This window comes from Balaenoptera musculus, chromosome 9, assembly GCF_009873245.2.
Source record: "Balaenoptera musculus isolate JJ_BM4_2016_0621 chromosome 9, mBalMus1.pri.v3, whole genome shotgun sequence".
Classification (NCBI taxonomy): Eukaryota; Metazoa; Chordata; class Mammalia; order Artiodactyla; family Balaenopteridae; genus Balaenoptera; species Balaenoptera musculus.
Genome location: NC_045793.1, coordinates 69,338,659 through 69,352,957, shown reverse-complemented (window position 1 = coordinate 69,352,957; position 14,299 = coordinate 69,338,659). Strand labels below are relative to the sequence as shown.

Below are 14,299 nucleotides of genomic sequence, written 5' to 3'. Positions count from 1 at the left end.
TCAAGAACGAAATCTAGACAAATAAAGGTGTTTAAGTCTAGTTTTTCCCCAAGGAAAGTGATTCATCTAAATCATGAAATTAACATTTTATATGTTGGAAATTGAAACATCAGAATATCATGAGAGGTAGTAAAAAAATGAACACTTGCCAACTTCAAACACCTGGTCCGTTGTTCTCTTTCACCCGGCAGAATGGATGAGGACCATGAGATCCATTTACTTGGATCTTCTTCCAACTGTGTGGGTTTCGGATATGAGCAATTTTATTTTCTCTGAAGTCAGGGGGGAAGAAAGGAAAATATATTAAAAGGGTAAAGTAGACATATAAAGATAGAACCCTTCTCGATTGCTAATATGTGCCATCATGATCAATAATGAAAAGCATATGTGAACCAAAGAAATACATTCTCCAATATGTTTTACTAATTTTTTTATTGTGGTAAAACACATAATATAAAACTGACAATTTAACCATTTTTGAGTGTACAGTTCAATGGCATTAAATATATTCCCATTGATGTGTAATTATCCCCCCATCCTTCTCCAGAACTTTTCATCTTCCAAAACTGAAACTCTGTAACCTTTAAACACTAACTCTCCCTTCCTCCTTCCTCCAGTACCTGGAAACCACCACCCTATGTTCTGTTTCTATGATTTTGTGTATTCTAGGCACCTCATAAAAGTGGACTCATACCATATTTGTCCTTACACGACAGGCTTATTTCACTTAGCATAATGTTTTCAAGATTCATCCATGTTGTATCGTGTCAGAGTTTCCTACCTTTTTAAGGCTGAATATTCCATTATATGCATATGCCACATTTTGTTTATCCTTTCGTCCACTGATGGACACTTGGGTTGCTTCCACCTTTGGGCTATTGTGACAATGCTGCTGTGAACATAGTTGTACATAGTTGTATGTCCTTAGCTATAAGTTCTATCGACAACACCCTCAGAAGCTTTGGAAATCCCTGAGTTGTACTCATTCACTGTTAACAACGTAACAAAGTTTCCTGTTTTCCTGTTTTCTTTCTTAGGAGCTGCCTATATTAAAACTAAATACAACAAACAGTCATCAGAATCAAAACACAGATATCCAAAACTCCGGTAATTTTATGTTATAATGAATATTAATATTAAAGAAAAAAAACAAGGGAGACTTCCAATATCAAATGATGTATTGAACCTACAAGTCTATCTCCTTTCCCTCCTAAAAATCTATTCCTTTAGGAGTAATAGAGTAAAAAAGTATGTATCTAGAAATAAAGAAGAGAATAGGAGGGGAGGAATTAGAAAGCTAGAAGCTTTGGGGAGGTGAGAGCCAATTCATGGGTAAGTAGTGACTGGTAAAGTAGTCTGGCATAGGGCCCAGTGAAGAATATGAATGGAGTGCCTCTAAATAAGAAAAAAGGAGATTTGTCCCTGAGGAATCTCAACAGATAGAAATGGATAGGAATGATATGTGGGAATTAAAATAAGAATTCATTAAAATTTTATGTGGAAGACTTCTCTGCATTTAGCACGAAATGCCAAGAGCCAGGTGATTCTGCCCCAGAAAAATAAAATGAGAATTTTTCTCTAATGAACTTTGAAAAATTTAGGAGTTGGTACCCCAGAACAAAGCCTACTTCATTTTGGCCTTTAATCGTTCCAAAACTTAACACAAGGCTCCTTGACTGTTTACATGCAGCCTAAGTAGGGGAGGCAAGAATCTCTACTTGTGGACAAAGTACATAGTCATTTTTACTACAGCCTCTTTCTCATCGAGAAACACTAGATAGAGGAGGAAAGCCGCCAAAAAACACACAAAACAAACAAAAAACCCACCAACTTATACACACAGGAACAACAAAAACAACAACAAAAATCTATAATCAGACACATCACCATGAAATTTCTGTGTAGTAAGGCTCCTAAGTGTTTCCAGAGAGAAAGACCAGGTTATGGACCAAATGTTTTTCAAATTTCTCAATAGCAATAGTCTGGTGGAAGACAACGCAACAATGCCTTCAGAGGACTGAGGGAAAATGAGGTTTAACCTAGAAATCCAAATCAGTCAATCTATCAATGAAGTAGGTAGATAGACTATAGACATTTAAGTCATTCAGAAAAGCTTTCCCTGGAAAATTCCTTTCTTAGTGAGTTTTTCAACGAAGTGCTCTGGCAAAACAAGGAATAAACCAAGAAAGAGGAAAATATGGTCCAGGAAACAGTAGATTCAACATTTCCAAGAAGGCAGTAAGAGGATTTTTCAGGATGAAGCCAATTACCAGGAACAGAGATTGGAACAGAAAGGAGGTCTGCAGAGTCAGGAGGCGTGAAGGGAGTGGAATACTTAGGTAATATGATCTTGGGAATAATTGAGGATTTCTTGGGGTATTTGCCCCTAATTTTTGCTATTGAGAGACACAGGAGTGGATAAGAACCCCCAAAAGAAAGAAAGATAGTAAAGCATCTTTATTTATTCCTAGAATGCTTCTTAGAAATAGTGTACAATGTAACTATGGCTATTGAAAAGAATGTATATATCTTTAACTTTAGCATCGTAAAACAAGAGAATCAGAAAGCAAATAGGGAGTGGGGAGGGGATAGAATTGGAGATATTGGTGGAAGCTCTAATGTCTTCCGTTTTACAGAGAGAGGGGTTAAAAGATGCTGTTTATGGAAAATGGATGAAAAATGGAGGTTTAAGAAAGTTTTCTGATGTAGAGGGGGAAAGGAGATGTAGCAGGTGACAAATGTGAGCCAATTACTTTCTTATTATAAGAAGAAATCAATAGACAATGTATATGTTTCGTGAACCCAAAAAAAGTGTTATAAAAGAGAATTTAAAGATTGAAATAAATACCAGTGAAATTGAAACCAGAAAATAGTAAGAGGATTTGCTTCCGAAGGAATAGAACTTTTGGTGGGCTGGGAAGACACTGTTCATTTTCATTATCTTGTATTATTATTTTCATTACTATATAATCCTTCCTATACTCTCTTTTTTGTTTTTTACAATGTTGTGTTAGTTTCAGGTGTACAGCAAAGTGAATCAGTTATACATATACATATATCCACTGTTTTTTGCATTCTTTTCCCATATAGGCCATTACGGAGTACTGAGTAGAGTTCCCTGTGCTCTACAGTAGGTCCTTATTAGTTATCTGTTTTATATATCGTAGTGTGTATATGTCAATCCCAATCTCCCATTTTGTCCTTCTGCCCCGCTTACCCCCTGGTAACCCTTCTTATGGTCTTTGAGTTTTTAAAAAAACAGTGTGAATTTTCTTATAAAAATAAAAGCACTTAATTTAAGAGAAAGACCAGAGTTCGTAAAGAACAGAGTTTGTGCGAACTATGAGAAACACCTTTTTCTTCCTTTTATTAACTCAGGTATTAACTTTTTTTATTTGTTTGTGGCATGTTTCAAATGCATGAACCTAATCTTATTAAAAGCAATGCTTTCATGTCCTTTAGTCTCTAAGATTTTGAAGAGTGCAGATGGCATGAGATCCTTTTTCATTTCTCTCTTGGTAAATTAAGTAGATACAAATTCCGAAGTCTAAAAGTAGAGAAAGGTAAAGTTAGATAAGTGTAATGGAATGAAACAAAATGACAGGCATGACCTGAATTTGTTAGCCATTCCTCCCAATGCCATTGCACTTCTTCTCTTTGTATATGGTGACACCATTGCTTCCTCATGACCTTAGTTCAGAAGTTCCATGAGTCTGTAATGGATCTGTTCTGCAATTTACATACCATGTTAAAATCTGTTAGGACTCAATTTATACTGATAACATATGATTAAATACAAATTTCAGAGTAAAATTCCTTCCCATTTTTGACAAAATTCTAAATCCTCAATTCTCTCCAGCCTTGAATTCTGTATATTGTTGCTGAATTAATTTGAAAACTCTAGTAATTAATACTTATTCTTAATATGATGTTTCATTTAAGGTAAATTAAAGTTCTGTGATAGTGAAAACGGAATGGAGATAAAGACTAGTGATGTTATTATTTTAAAAAAGACATTGTGCATTTCAAAGATTAAAATGCCATGTGAAAATATGTAAGCTCCTTTTTGAACAGAAAATCATTTGTGGATTAACATTTGGAAATGGGAACTAACAAGGAGGAATTAGATCTTTATACAGAGAAGAAACACAAAGAAAGAAATAGGGATTATCTAGAAAACACTCAGATGTTTCCCTAGTATTTTCTTCCATTTCATGTACCATAATTCCTACCTACACTAACTACATGAATTCCTACCTGCCCCCCCCCAAAAATAATAACCATTATGTATTTTAAAACTACTGTCCCTTGTTGGATTGCTTAGACCAGCTCTAGAAATTCTGAGTACATGAAACCAGAAAGAAGGGAAAAGAATATTCTCCTTTATACTGAAAGACAATTATATTAAATGACTAGACTTGCTCTTTACTTTTTTGATACTGACATCTATTGGAAAACAGGAGAATATGTGTACGTTTGTTTTTTGAAGGCAAATAAAAATGGATTCATTAAATTTAAAACCCCATTTTAAATTAAAAATTAAGAATGTAAAATAGATTAACCATTTTAAAGACACCATTCTCTAATTGCCTGAAAACACATTTACATGAGTTTTCAGTATTATAGGCCTTTTTTAAAGCCAGTAGTTGTTATTGCAAATATAATTACATATTCTTTAAAACTCATGTAATCTAGGTAATGTGCTCATGATTCAAACTAACAATTGAACATTATGTAGTGAAAGAAAAGAGTAAAGTTTGACTTAAGTTAGAATGTACTCTATCAGGCTCTAAAGAAAAGATTTTTCTTTCTATCATGAATCAGTAACAAAGAAAAGGAAGTTTTTTGAACTAATTTCATTGATTCAACATGTGAATATCCTTTTAAAAAATATTTGGGGAATATTTTAGCTAGGTTTTTCCCAATCTGTCACTTGAGCAAAAATATGTTTGCCCAACAAAGCATATATGTTACTCTATAACTACTACTCAAACTTCTCTTCAATTAAGTAGATCTGGATGTACTAGGCCTACGTAGGGCATTTTGTGTTTAAAGGAACTCTCAGACAATCCGTGGAAATACAGAACACACAACTCCAAGGCCCAAGCCCTGTTTGATAAAACAACCTATAAGGTACATATTTTCCCTACATTCAGCTGGGTTGCAGACCTTACCAAATATCCCAACATTTTCTTTGAGCTTTAACCAATATAAGAATCAAGCATGTGATGGAGAAAAGTACCCTTCTTAAAATTTAACTTCTCTCTTTTCTTGATTAAAAATTAGACATTTAAAATCACAAAAGTAATACATGATTAAATGCAAATAGTATATAGAGAGAGTAAAAAGTGATCATTCCTTTTTGCCCTTCCCTAATACCACTCCCCTCCTCCCAGGAAAAAAACCTTAACTTAATTTTTCTAGACTATATGTATTTACATATCTATGGATGTGTATATACAAAAGGTGTGGCACACGTATCTATCTATTTATTTTTACACATATGCATCTATGTATTTAGGGGCACATATTAATTCTAGCAATTCAAGAAATACATACAAGTATTGGAAGAAGTCTAAAAAAGAAGTAACAATTCCCCCAAATGCTACTGTCGAGGAATATTGGTCCTCAGTTTTTTACAAACACCATTTCAGACCTCTTGCATCTATAAACACAGATGTAAATAAGAAAGATAAAATGTGATCATACTCTTCATGTTATTTTAAAATTTTAAATGTATTAAAGTTAACATGACATAGAACTAGAAGAAACTGAAATAAAGCGAAAGGAATCACAGAGCTTTAAATCAATGTTTCTTTACACTAAAAGATATTAATTCCTAAAGATAGATCCCTCTAAACATAGGAGAAAAATATGAAGATAATATTAAAGAAATATGAATTAAAACATATTTTTTTCCTTAAGCTGCATTTTCAGATTTATACATTATCTATTGACTTTTTGTTATGCAAAATAAGGAACTTTGCAAACTTAAACTCCCAACTTCTTTTTTCATTTCTTATTGCATTTTCTTGTAGCCCTATTTATTTCACATGGTCATGGTTCTGTAATCGTAAGTACTACGATTTAGTAGTTTTATATTTATCTATTTTATATTTCATTTATCAATTTTAATTATGTTATACTCATTCTTTTGCCCACTCCAGTCATAGTTTCATTTTGAATCTTGGGGTAATAATCAATGGAACAGATACATAGCTTAATTTCAACCTGGTTTCCAGGGATTTGATCTTACTCACGTTGCTGTAAGAAATCAATGTGGATTTTAAAATGTTTAGAGTCAGTACTATGTAAAAGTCCAAGAGATGGAAAATTTGTTTCATAAAAATAGATGATATTTTCTCCCTTTCTATAAAATAAGACATGCCGTAATGTTTCTTTGTTTTTAATTTTTGTTGAGTTCCTTTGCATGCATTTGGCCTTTCTGCTGTGATATAAGGAATTTTATTTAATAGAACTAGGTGAAAAATCAAATTCAATTAAAAAAATACATATAATAAGAGAAGCTATAAAGAAATATTTTACCTCTTAAGCAGATATAATGTGATATAATTATTTCAGAAGTCGTTGTCTTTGAGATTTTCTTCTCACTTAAGTTTTTGTGTCTATCAGTTGTGCTGGTCAGAGATTTCAGATGTAAAGCCTTCACTGGGTGGAGTTTGTATTTGGATGCAAAGGAGGGAAAGGCAAAAGAGCAGCACTCTCTCCCCCAGCACCTGTCTGTTTGTTCCTTTCCACCCATTTTGGATTCTAGATAAGCATCATTCTTCTCTCCAGCCTATGGAGGCACTCACAAGCTTGGCTTGCTGAGCCCTCAAAGTCCATTTCTGCAATACTAGGACTGGGGTTTGAGGACCTCTCTTGGGTGTGTTCAACCACCAATGAAAGCCTTAGGGTTGCAGCCTGTCAACAAATGCTGTTCTTCAGTCCAACTATGTCAAAGGTCAGGTTTTGTTTAAGTCCTGATGTTTTCATCAATCCAGGCATGATCAATGAATCCCCCTCGCCTTGCTGAGGCTTACAAAATGACTCCTACAATCCCACGTGTGACCCTCTCTGTGGGACTAGAAGTAACTAAGTAAGTACTGTCTTCAACCTGAGCCCTGAGATGGCTCTGGGAGAAAGATGAACTGGAAAGATTTAACCCGTTCATCCCTACCCATTGTTACTCACTTATCAGAGTCACTTATTGGTGTTTGAGGAATATTCACTATGGACAGCTCCCTACCTCTGTCTGAGATGCTGGCTATCCTGTGCCCAAAGGGTAGCCATGGACACCTCTTTCCTCCTCATTCCTGAGTCTGAGATACACTCAGGGTTATAGTGAAGACTGTGATTTAATTTAGGATTTCTTGGCTACAAACAATTAACTCTCAAATTTAATATGATGCTTCTGTGCCTCCAAATCTTGCCATGGTAATGCATAGAACTCTCTGGAGCGTCTTCGTGTGGGAATGCAAAAGAAAAGCACTTTTCTCACTTTTGAGATGTAGTTGAGATGTAGTTACGAATTTGAGATCATCCCAGGTTCTCAATACTTGTGCCGTAAGTGGCCTCTAGTGCTGGGTCACAGACATGGTTACTTAGATATCTAGGTGTGTCCCCAGCTCTGAGATAGTCCATCTCTTCACAATTTCTGACATTCTTTAAACTCAGCTCACATCTGTGGCATGATCCTTCCCATGAATTTCTCAAGTTTCTTAATATATATTGTAGTGTTTATAATAGTTAAAAGGAAGATAATTTGAATGTTAATAAGAAAGTGATAAAAATAAATTATGGTACGTACATGTAGTGGAATACTAGGCAGCTAATTAAATGATGATGTGGATCTTTTCATTATTGACATGAAAAGACTTAACAAATCGCTTCATGGAAAAGAAAGTGCTAAATACATTACATATCAATGAAGGGGAGAATAGATAAATCTCCCCCTTGCTGAAGAATTTCGAATAATTTATGTAGAGACCCCTCAAGGATGTGGAACTTAACTCCACACAACTTAAGTATAGGCTATGCATAGTGACTTCCTTCCGAAGAGTACAATACGGAAAGGGGAAAAAAGTATACACTTTATACTGGTAAACACTACTTCAGCAGGTGATCAAGGTTAACATCAAGAGTGATAAGTCATGTTGATTCTGTATATCCTTGACCTAACGTGATAAAAATGGCAGTTTACCTCTGTGGAAGACCATAAGACCATAACGCCAGTCTAACTATGAGAAAACAAATCAGTGAAACCAAACACTTTGACATTCTAGAAAATACCTGACCTGTACTCTTCAAAACCATCCAGCTCTTCAAAAACAAGGAAAGTCTCAGAAACTATCACAGCCAAGAGGAGCCAAAAAGGAGCCATGACAGCTATGTAGAGTGTGGTACCTTGGAAGGAATTCTGGAACAGAAAAAGGACATTAGGTAAAAACTAACAAAATATGAATTTAGTATGGACTTTAGTTAACAATAATATATCAATATTGGTTTATTAATTGTGATAAATATACCATCCTAAGGTCATAAACTGGGTATGGGGTATATGGGAAGACTCTGTACTCTTCTGTAGATCTAAAACTATTTAAAACTTTTAACTTGCTAAACATAAAAGAAACATTATGCATAGTATATATTTGTTAATGTAAAATACATGCATGTGTGTGTATACCTAGGGTAACATCTGGAATGACATGATAATATGCTAACCTTGGTTGTTTCTTGAGGGTGGGCTTTTTATCTTTTTTTCTTCACTAATAATGTATTATTTATACAGTGAAAAAAAACAAATCTAAAATCACCCTCTGTCCCCTTTTAAGTAGCTTATTATTATTATAGCTATAAGCTACGGAAATCTTACACAACACAGAAATGTATTTTCTCACAAAACAAGATATCCAGAGGTAAGTTGGGTTCTCCTCATGTATGAGTCAGAGCTATGGAAGCTTTCACCGTCTCTCTCAGCTCTGTGTCCTCAGTATACCAGCTTTGTCCTCGGGTTTGCTTCCTTTATGGTCACAAGATAAATGCCAGCATGAATTACATGGCACCATGCTCTCTTGTTCATATCCAGTGACAGAAAAGAAAAACATGTCCTCTGACTTTGGAAAAAGATTTGAGTCAACTCAGGTCACTGTGCCCATCCCCAAACTAGTAACATTTACCATCACATATTACAAACGTTCCCTGGCCTTAAGCGAAGTTTCCTGAACCGGTTACTATTGGAGGATTTGGAAATGATGGCTCAGGTCTAATCAGGATCCAGTCAGTTTCCCCTGATAACGCGGGCTGGCTGGAGAGGACTAAAACAAAGTCTGTTTGAGAACTCCTGAGGGAAAGTTTAAGTCTGCAAACGGGACACACCTGCCCCCAGTTATTGACTCCCACTGCCTCAGACAAGTAGTAAGAATAGATGCCAGTGACTATCTATTTACCTACAATTTAGGACCTTCAATACCTTAGTTCTGTGCAACTGAGAAACATCAACTAATGGTATGATCCACCAATCTGGTAAGTCTACCTCCATAAGAAGGAGTAAGGGGTAAAACAAGAGGCCAGAGGTATAACTTTGACAGATGACTCTCAGCAAAAAAAGGAAACATCACAGGTGGATAAAAATAGCTCCACCTTAACACACTGGACTTACCTTTTAACTTAGTACAGGGATCGGAAGATGGCAGCCTATGGGCCATTCTAGCCTGCTGCCTGTTTTTGTACAGCCCAGGAGATAAGAAGGGGCTTCAGTGTTTTAAATGGTTAAAAAAAAAAAAGAATAATTTTTGTAACAGATGAAAATTAAGTGGAATTCAAATGTCAGTGTCCATAAATAAGGTTTCATTGGCCACAGCCATACTCGTTTGTTTACATATTGCCTATGGCTGCTTTTGCACTACATGTTGGAAGAATCAAGTACTTGTGACAAAGACCATCTGGCCTGCAAAGCCGAAAATATATACTGTCTGGCTTTGGCAGGAAAGGTTTGCTGGCCCCTGACCTGAAGTCAGTCAGGGGCTTTGCTTCCTCCCTCAATGGAGGACATCAGCAGTCTCTCCAGCCAGAATGTACCCACCTTCATGAGGCCTCCTCTGGTTTTCCTCCTGAGGTTAACAGGCAGATGGATTTTGCCTCTAGAACAGCACTCCCAGAGGGCTCTGAACTAGGTCAGAGCAGTATATTAATCAATCCAACTCCAAGGCTGAAAATTATCTTTTTCCATTGTCCAGTCCAAATCATTTCCAAGTATGTTATTGCATATAGCCTACCAGGAATTTCTAAAGTGAGAGTAGAATTAAAGACATAGCTACCCTCTTGCAAAATCTGGAAATTTGTATAACAGCATCCCCAATCACCAGGTTTATTTTAAGCGCCTTTCTTTCCTATCCAACACATTTAAAGCATTTTCATTCTCACGTTGACTTTGAGTCATGTTTCTGACACCCCAAAACTGAATTGAGTGTGAGCTCCATCTAGTGACTGAGCATGGATACTCTCTTGTGAATATTTTCAATCCTGTGTTTTAGGAACTCTTTCTACTGCCTCTTGCTATGAAAATGCTTAGGCTTAAAAATAGCCTGCCTCCCTGGGAAAGAGTCTTCCTCTTATGTAATTAAACAATGAAAAGCCAAATGGAGACCACGTGGTGGGGGTGATATTCAACACTGTGGGACAAGCACTTGAATCCAAATCTCATCCTCCACAATCCCTTCTTGGCTCTGTGTGAATATTAACATCTTGGGCAGCACATACTGGCTGACCAGGTAACGTCCTAACCATTTTACACCTAGGATCTCGTTAATGCTCTGCAGTTTAAAAAACAGGAAACATTGCTCTAACCATCAATATATAAAAGGACTATAAAAACTCCCTTTGTTTTTTCTTTGCTTTTCTTGAATCCTTACTTCTGTTGCACTTGCTTAGCAAGGCCCTTGAGACTTGCCAGCATATGCTATCTGCTCCCCCTGCGGTAGGCGTACGAGGCAAAGTTTAAAGCTATAGTCAAATGGAGCGTAGGTACCCTGAAGCTGCCAATGCTGGCTTATGACCTGTGCCTTTACTGAGGCCAGTGCTGCTGGCATTGCTTGTTAGGCGCTGTGCAGCCAGAATCTGCAGTAGATATCTGCATAGCTAACAGGCATATGTTTGCTGAGATGTGTTTGGTCCCTGTACCATTGCTGGGACCTGCTTTGGCCCAATATGCTCGCTGAATTTCTATAGAGACAGCCAGTTGCCTGTAGACAAGAAAGATTACTTTATGCTGCAATAAATGATGATGTCTACATGTTATATTTATTAAGGTTTAGAACTGTTGCCCTAGGACACAGCATTTTATACTCAATTACACTTCCATTTCTGAAACATCTTGCAAAATTCTAGGATTTGGAATTTTAAATGCCTGTTGCCACAGAGTTACAAGGTACACAGGTTCATGATGCCACAGCACAGATATTTATGGTAGATTTAAATTTCTTGTTGAGTTGGACTTGAAGAAGCTTCTGAAATGGTTGTAAAGCTCTCAGAACAGTGATCTTAGACAAGCAACTTCAGGTAGATGTGAACTTTCAGTTTTCAGTCTGATCTGAGAACCCAGTGAATGGCTGAAATGTGTTATAACTGCTTTAAAAATGCTCTTTGTTTTTTTTCTTTCCTTTTTAGTGTTTGAAGATTGTAATGGCTTTCTAAATACACCAGTTGTAAGGCACATAGTCTGCTTTTAATTGTGCTATTGAAGAATGGGCAGTGTGTGTAAAGCAGTGTAATGTTCATTACCCGGTTTCTTTTGTCACAGTCTTCTTTTCGCTTCTCCTGCGGAATGTCGCTTGCAATGTGCCTACTTATTATTATCAGATCCAAAGCTCCTCCATGAAATTTTTTTTGAATAAACAAATCTGAAAAAAATCTTTCCATTTCTTAATTTTTAATATATTAAATATATATCAGTTTGATATATTAATTTATGTATTAAATATATTATATTTAATATATATGATATTGATTTTAATATATATTATATTAAATATATAAATATATAATTCTTGCTGGATTACTTAAAATCCTTGAGCCTATGTTTCCCCTATTTATAGATGATACGCACTTTATCACCTATGTTATCGGTTTGAAAGGATTATATAAGATAACATAGGGGTAATTATTTTGAGAACTAAATATAAATCTATTCAAGGTCTTGGTTGAACTGAATCTATTTGGAGTCTGCTTTCCAACGTGGACAATTATCTAATGAAGACAAGAACAATGACATTCATCCCTGCATCTCTTGAAGTAGGAAAGGTAGCTGCATTACTCAGGGTTCTGCAGAGAAACAGAACCAATAGGAGATATGTGTGTGTGTGTGTGTGTGTATACAGAGAGAGAGTGAAAGATTTATTTTAAAGAATAATTCATTGGGATTGTGGAGGTTGGCAAGTCCAAAATTTGTAGGTCGGCCAGCAGGCTACAGACCCAGGGAAGAGATGATTTTGCAGCTCCAGGCCAAAGACAGTCTGCAGGCAGAATTTCCTTTTCCTCAAAAATGTCATTCCTTTTTCTCTTAATTGGGTTGGATGAGACCCACCCACATTATGATTGTAAACTACTTTATTCAAAGTCTACTGACTTAAATGTCCGCTTTATCTAAAAAATACCCTCACAGCAACATCTACCCTAATGTTTGACCAAATGTGTGAGTATCATGGCCTAGCCAAGTTCACATATATTAACCATCACAGTAGGTGATTAATAAATATTTTTGAATGACAGTATTACATAATTATGAATAAATTTTCATTGCTGTGAACTCATTTCTTTTATAAGGAATTTATGGTCCTTTACAGATTTTTGGATATGTTAAATTCTTTTTTTTCAAGCTCTGGTATTACATATATGTGTCTAGGTAGCTTAGTGTTGTAGATAGATAGCTAGATGGATAGATAGATGGATGAAAGACTGGATGGACAAATGGTATATAGCCAGATAGATACCCAGTTAATATTAATATACTGGTCTAACTAATCATCATTTTTGGATATTAAGCCATTACAGATATATTCTTTGAAATTTTTAATTCTTCTTTGTATTGGAAACAGTCCTGTCAAATTTTATTTCAAGGTTACTATAAACCATGGATGGAGAGAACTAAGAATATGGCATAAGTGAAATCTCTGCAAATGAGAATTTCAAGGAGAAAGGGAGACTTCCTTCTGACCCATGTCTACATGAAGGAGAAGGGAATGCCAGTAAGTCAGATGCTAATGTTAAAATTCCTATTTCTTTCTGTTCCCGGATCAGTCCCCTTCAAGTGGGAGGGTGCTGTGGAAATAACCATATGTGTGAGAAGACCTCTTCATCTCATGTGAGGGTACCTGTGGGGCTCTAAGGAACCTTGGCATTTGGCTCAGCTCCATATATGATATAGAGCTAGAGCAATATTCTGGCCTTTGCTGAAGATGGTGGCTGAATAAATAAGAGTGAAGCAGCACCTCTAGCTTTCTCTGCATGAGATGCAGGAGACAAAAGTTTGTGCATGTCCTGGCAGAGAAATATTTAGGAGCTAAGAAGAATGGAGGAATAATACAGGTGCAGGGATCAGAGGAAGAGACTATAAAATACATAGGACTTTCGTCACTAGGAACAAATGGATGGATACCATGGACCTTAGCAGTGGGTGCCAGAATATACCCCAACAAGTAAGACTGGAAGAACTGCCTCTCAGTAGACATGAGTCCAGAAACCAAAGCCAACTTGCAGAAGCCACAAGAACCTGAGACCTTCTTGTTCCCCTGTCACCATAAGGTGCCTCAGTGCCATTTTAGGGAAAAGTACCAGGTGGAAAAGAAAGTCCAAAAGAGCTGAGCATTTTCCTGAAAATGACTTATTCATCCAAAAAAAAAGTTATTTAAAATGAAAGGGAATGTGGCTCAGTGTAAATTGCCCTCACCCCCCGGTCCATCGCTCTGTCCCCCAACCTTCTGCACTTTGTAAGTGCTAAACTCATCAGGGAAAGGACTTATAAAAAGAAATAAATCCATTGTAGAACATAAATAGGTACATTTTTTTCTGTATCTGAGTAGTACTAAGTAAATTTTTAACCTTGCATTCCTCCTTTCTATATATGTCTCTCTCAACTACTTTCAAATCTATAATACAAAGTATTTTCTATAACAATTATGTCACCTTCCCATAACAGGTTTTGGGAGGAAAAATAATTTTCCCTCTATACTTGTTTTATTACTGGACCACCCAGTAATGAAAGACAGATTAACAGAAGAAAAACAAACAAATTCAATAACAT

The 14,299-nt window shown here is 36.1% G+C and overlaps 1 long non-coding RNA gene across 1 annotated transcript; it reads left to right on the top strand.

Moving 5' to 3' along the window:
- Positions 1 to 857: 857 nt before the first annotated feature.
- On the top strand, positions 858 to 14,070 carry LOC118901015. The gene is made up of 3 exons (XR_005021272.1): positions 858 to 1,107; positions 8,286 to 8,442; positions 13,117 to 14,070. It is a non-coding gene; the product is annotated as an uncharacterized LOC118901015 (long non-coding RNA).
- The last annotated feature ends 229 nt before the right edge of the window (positions 14,071 to 14,299 follow it).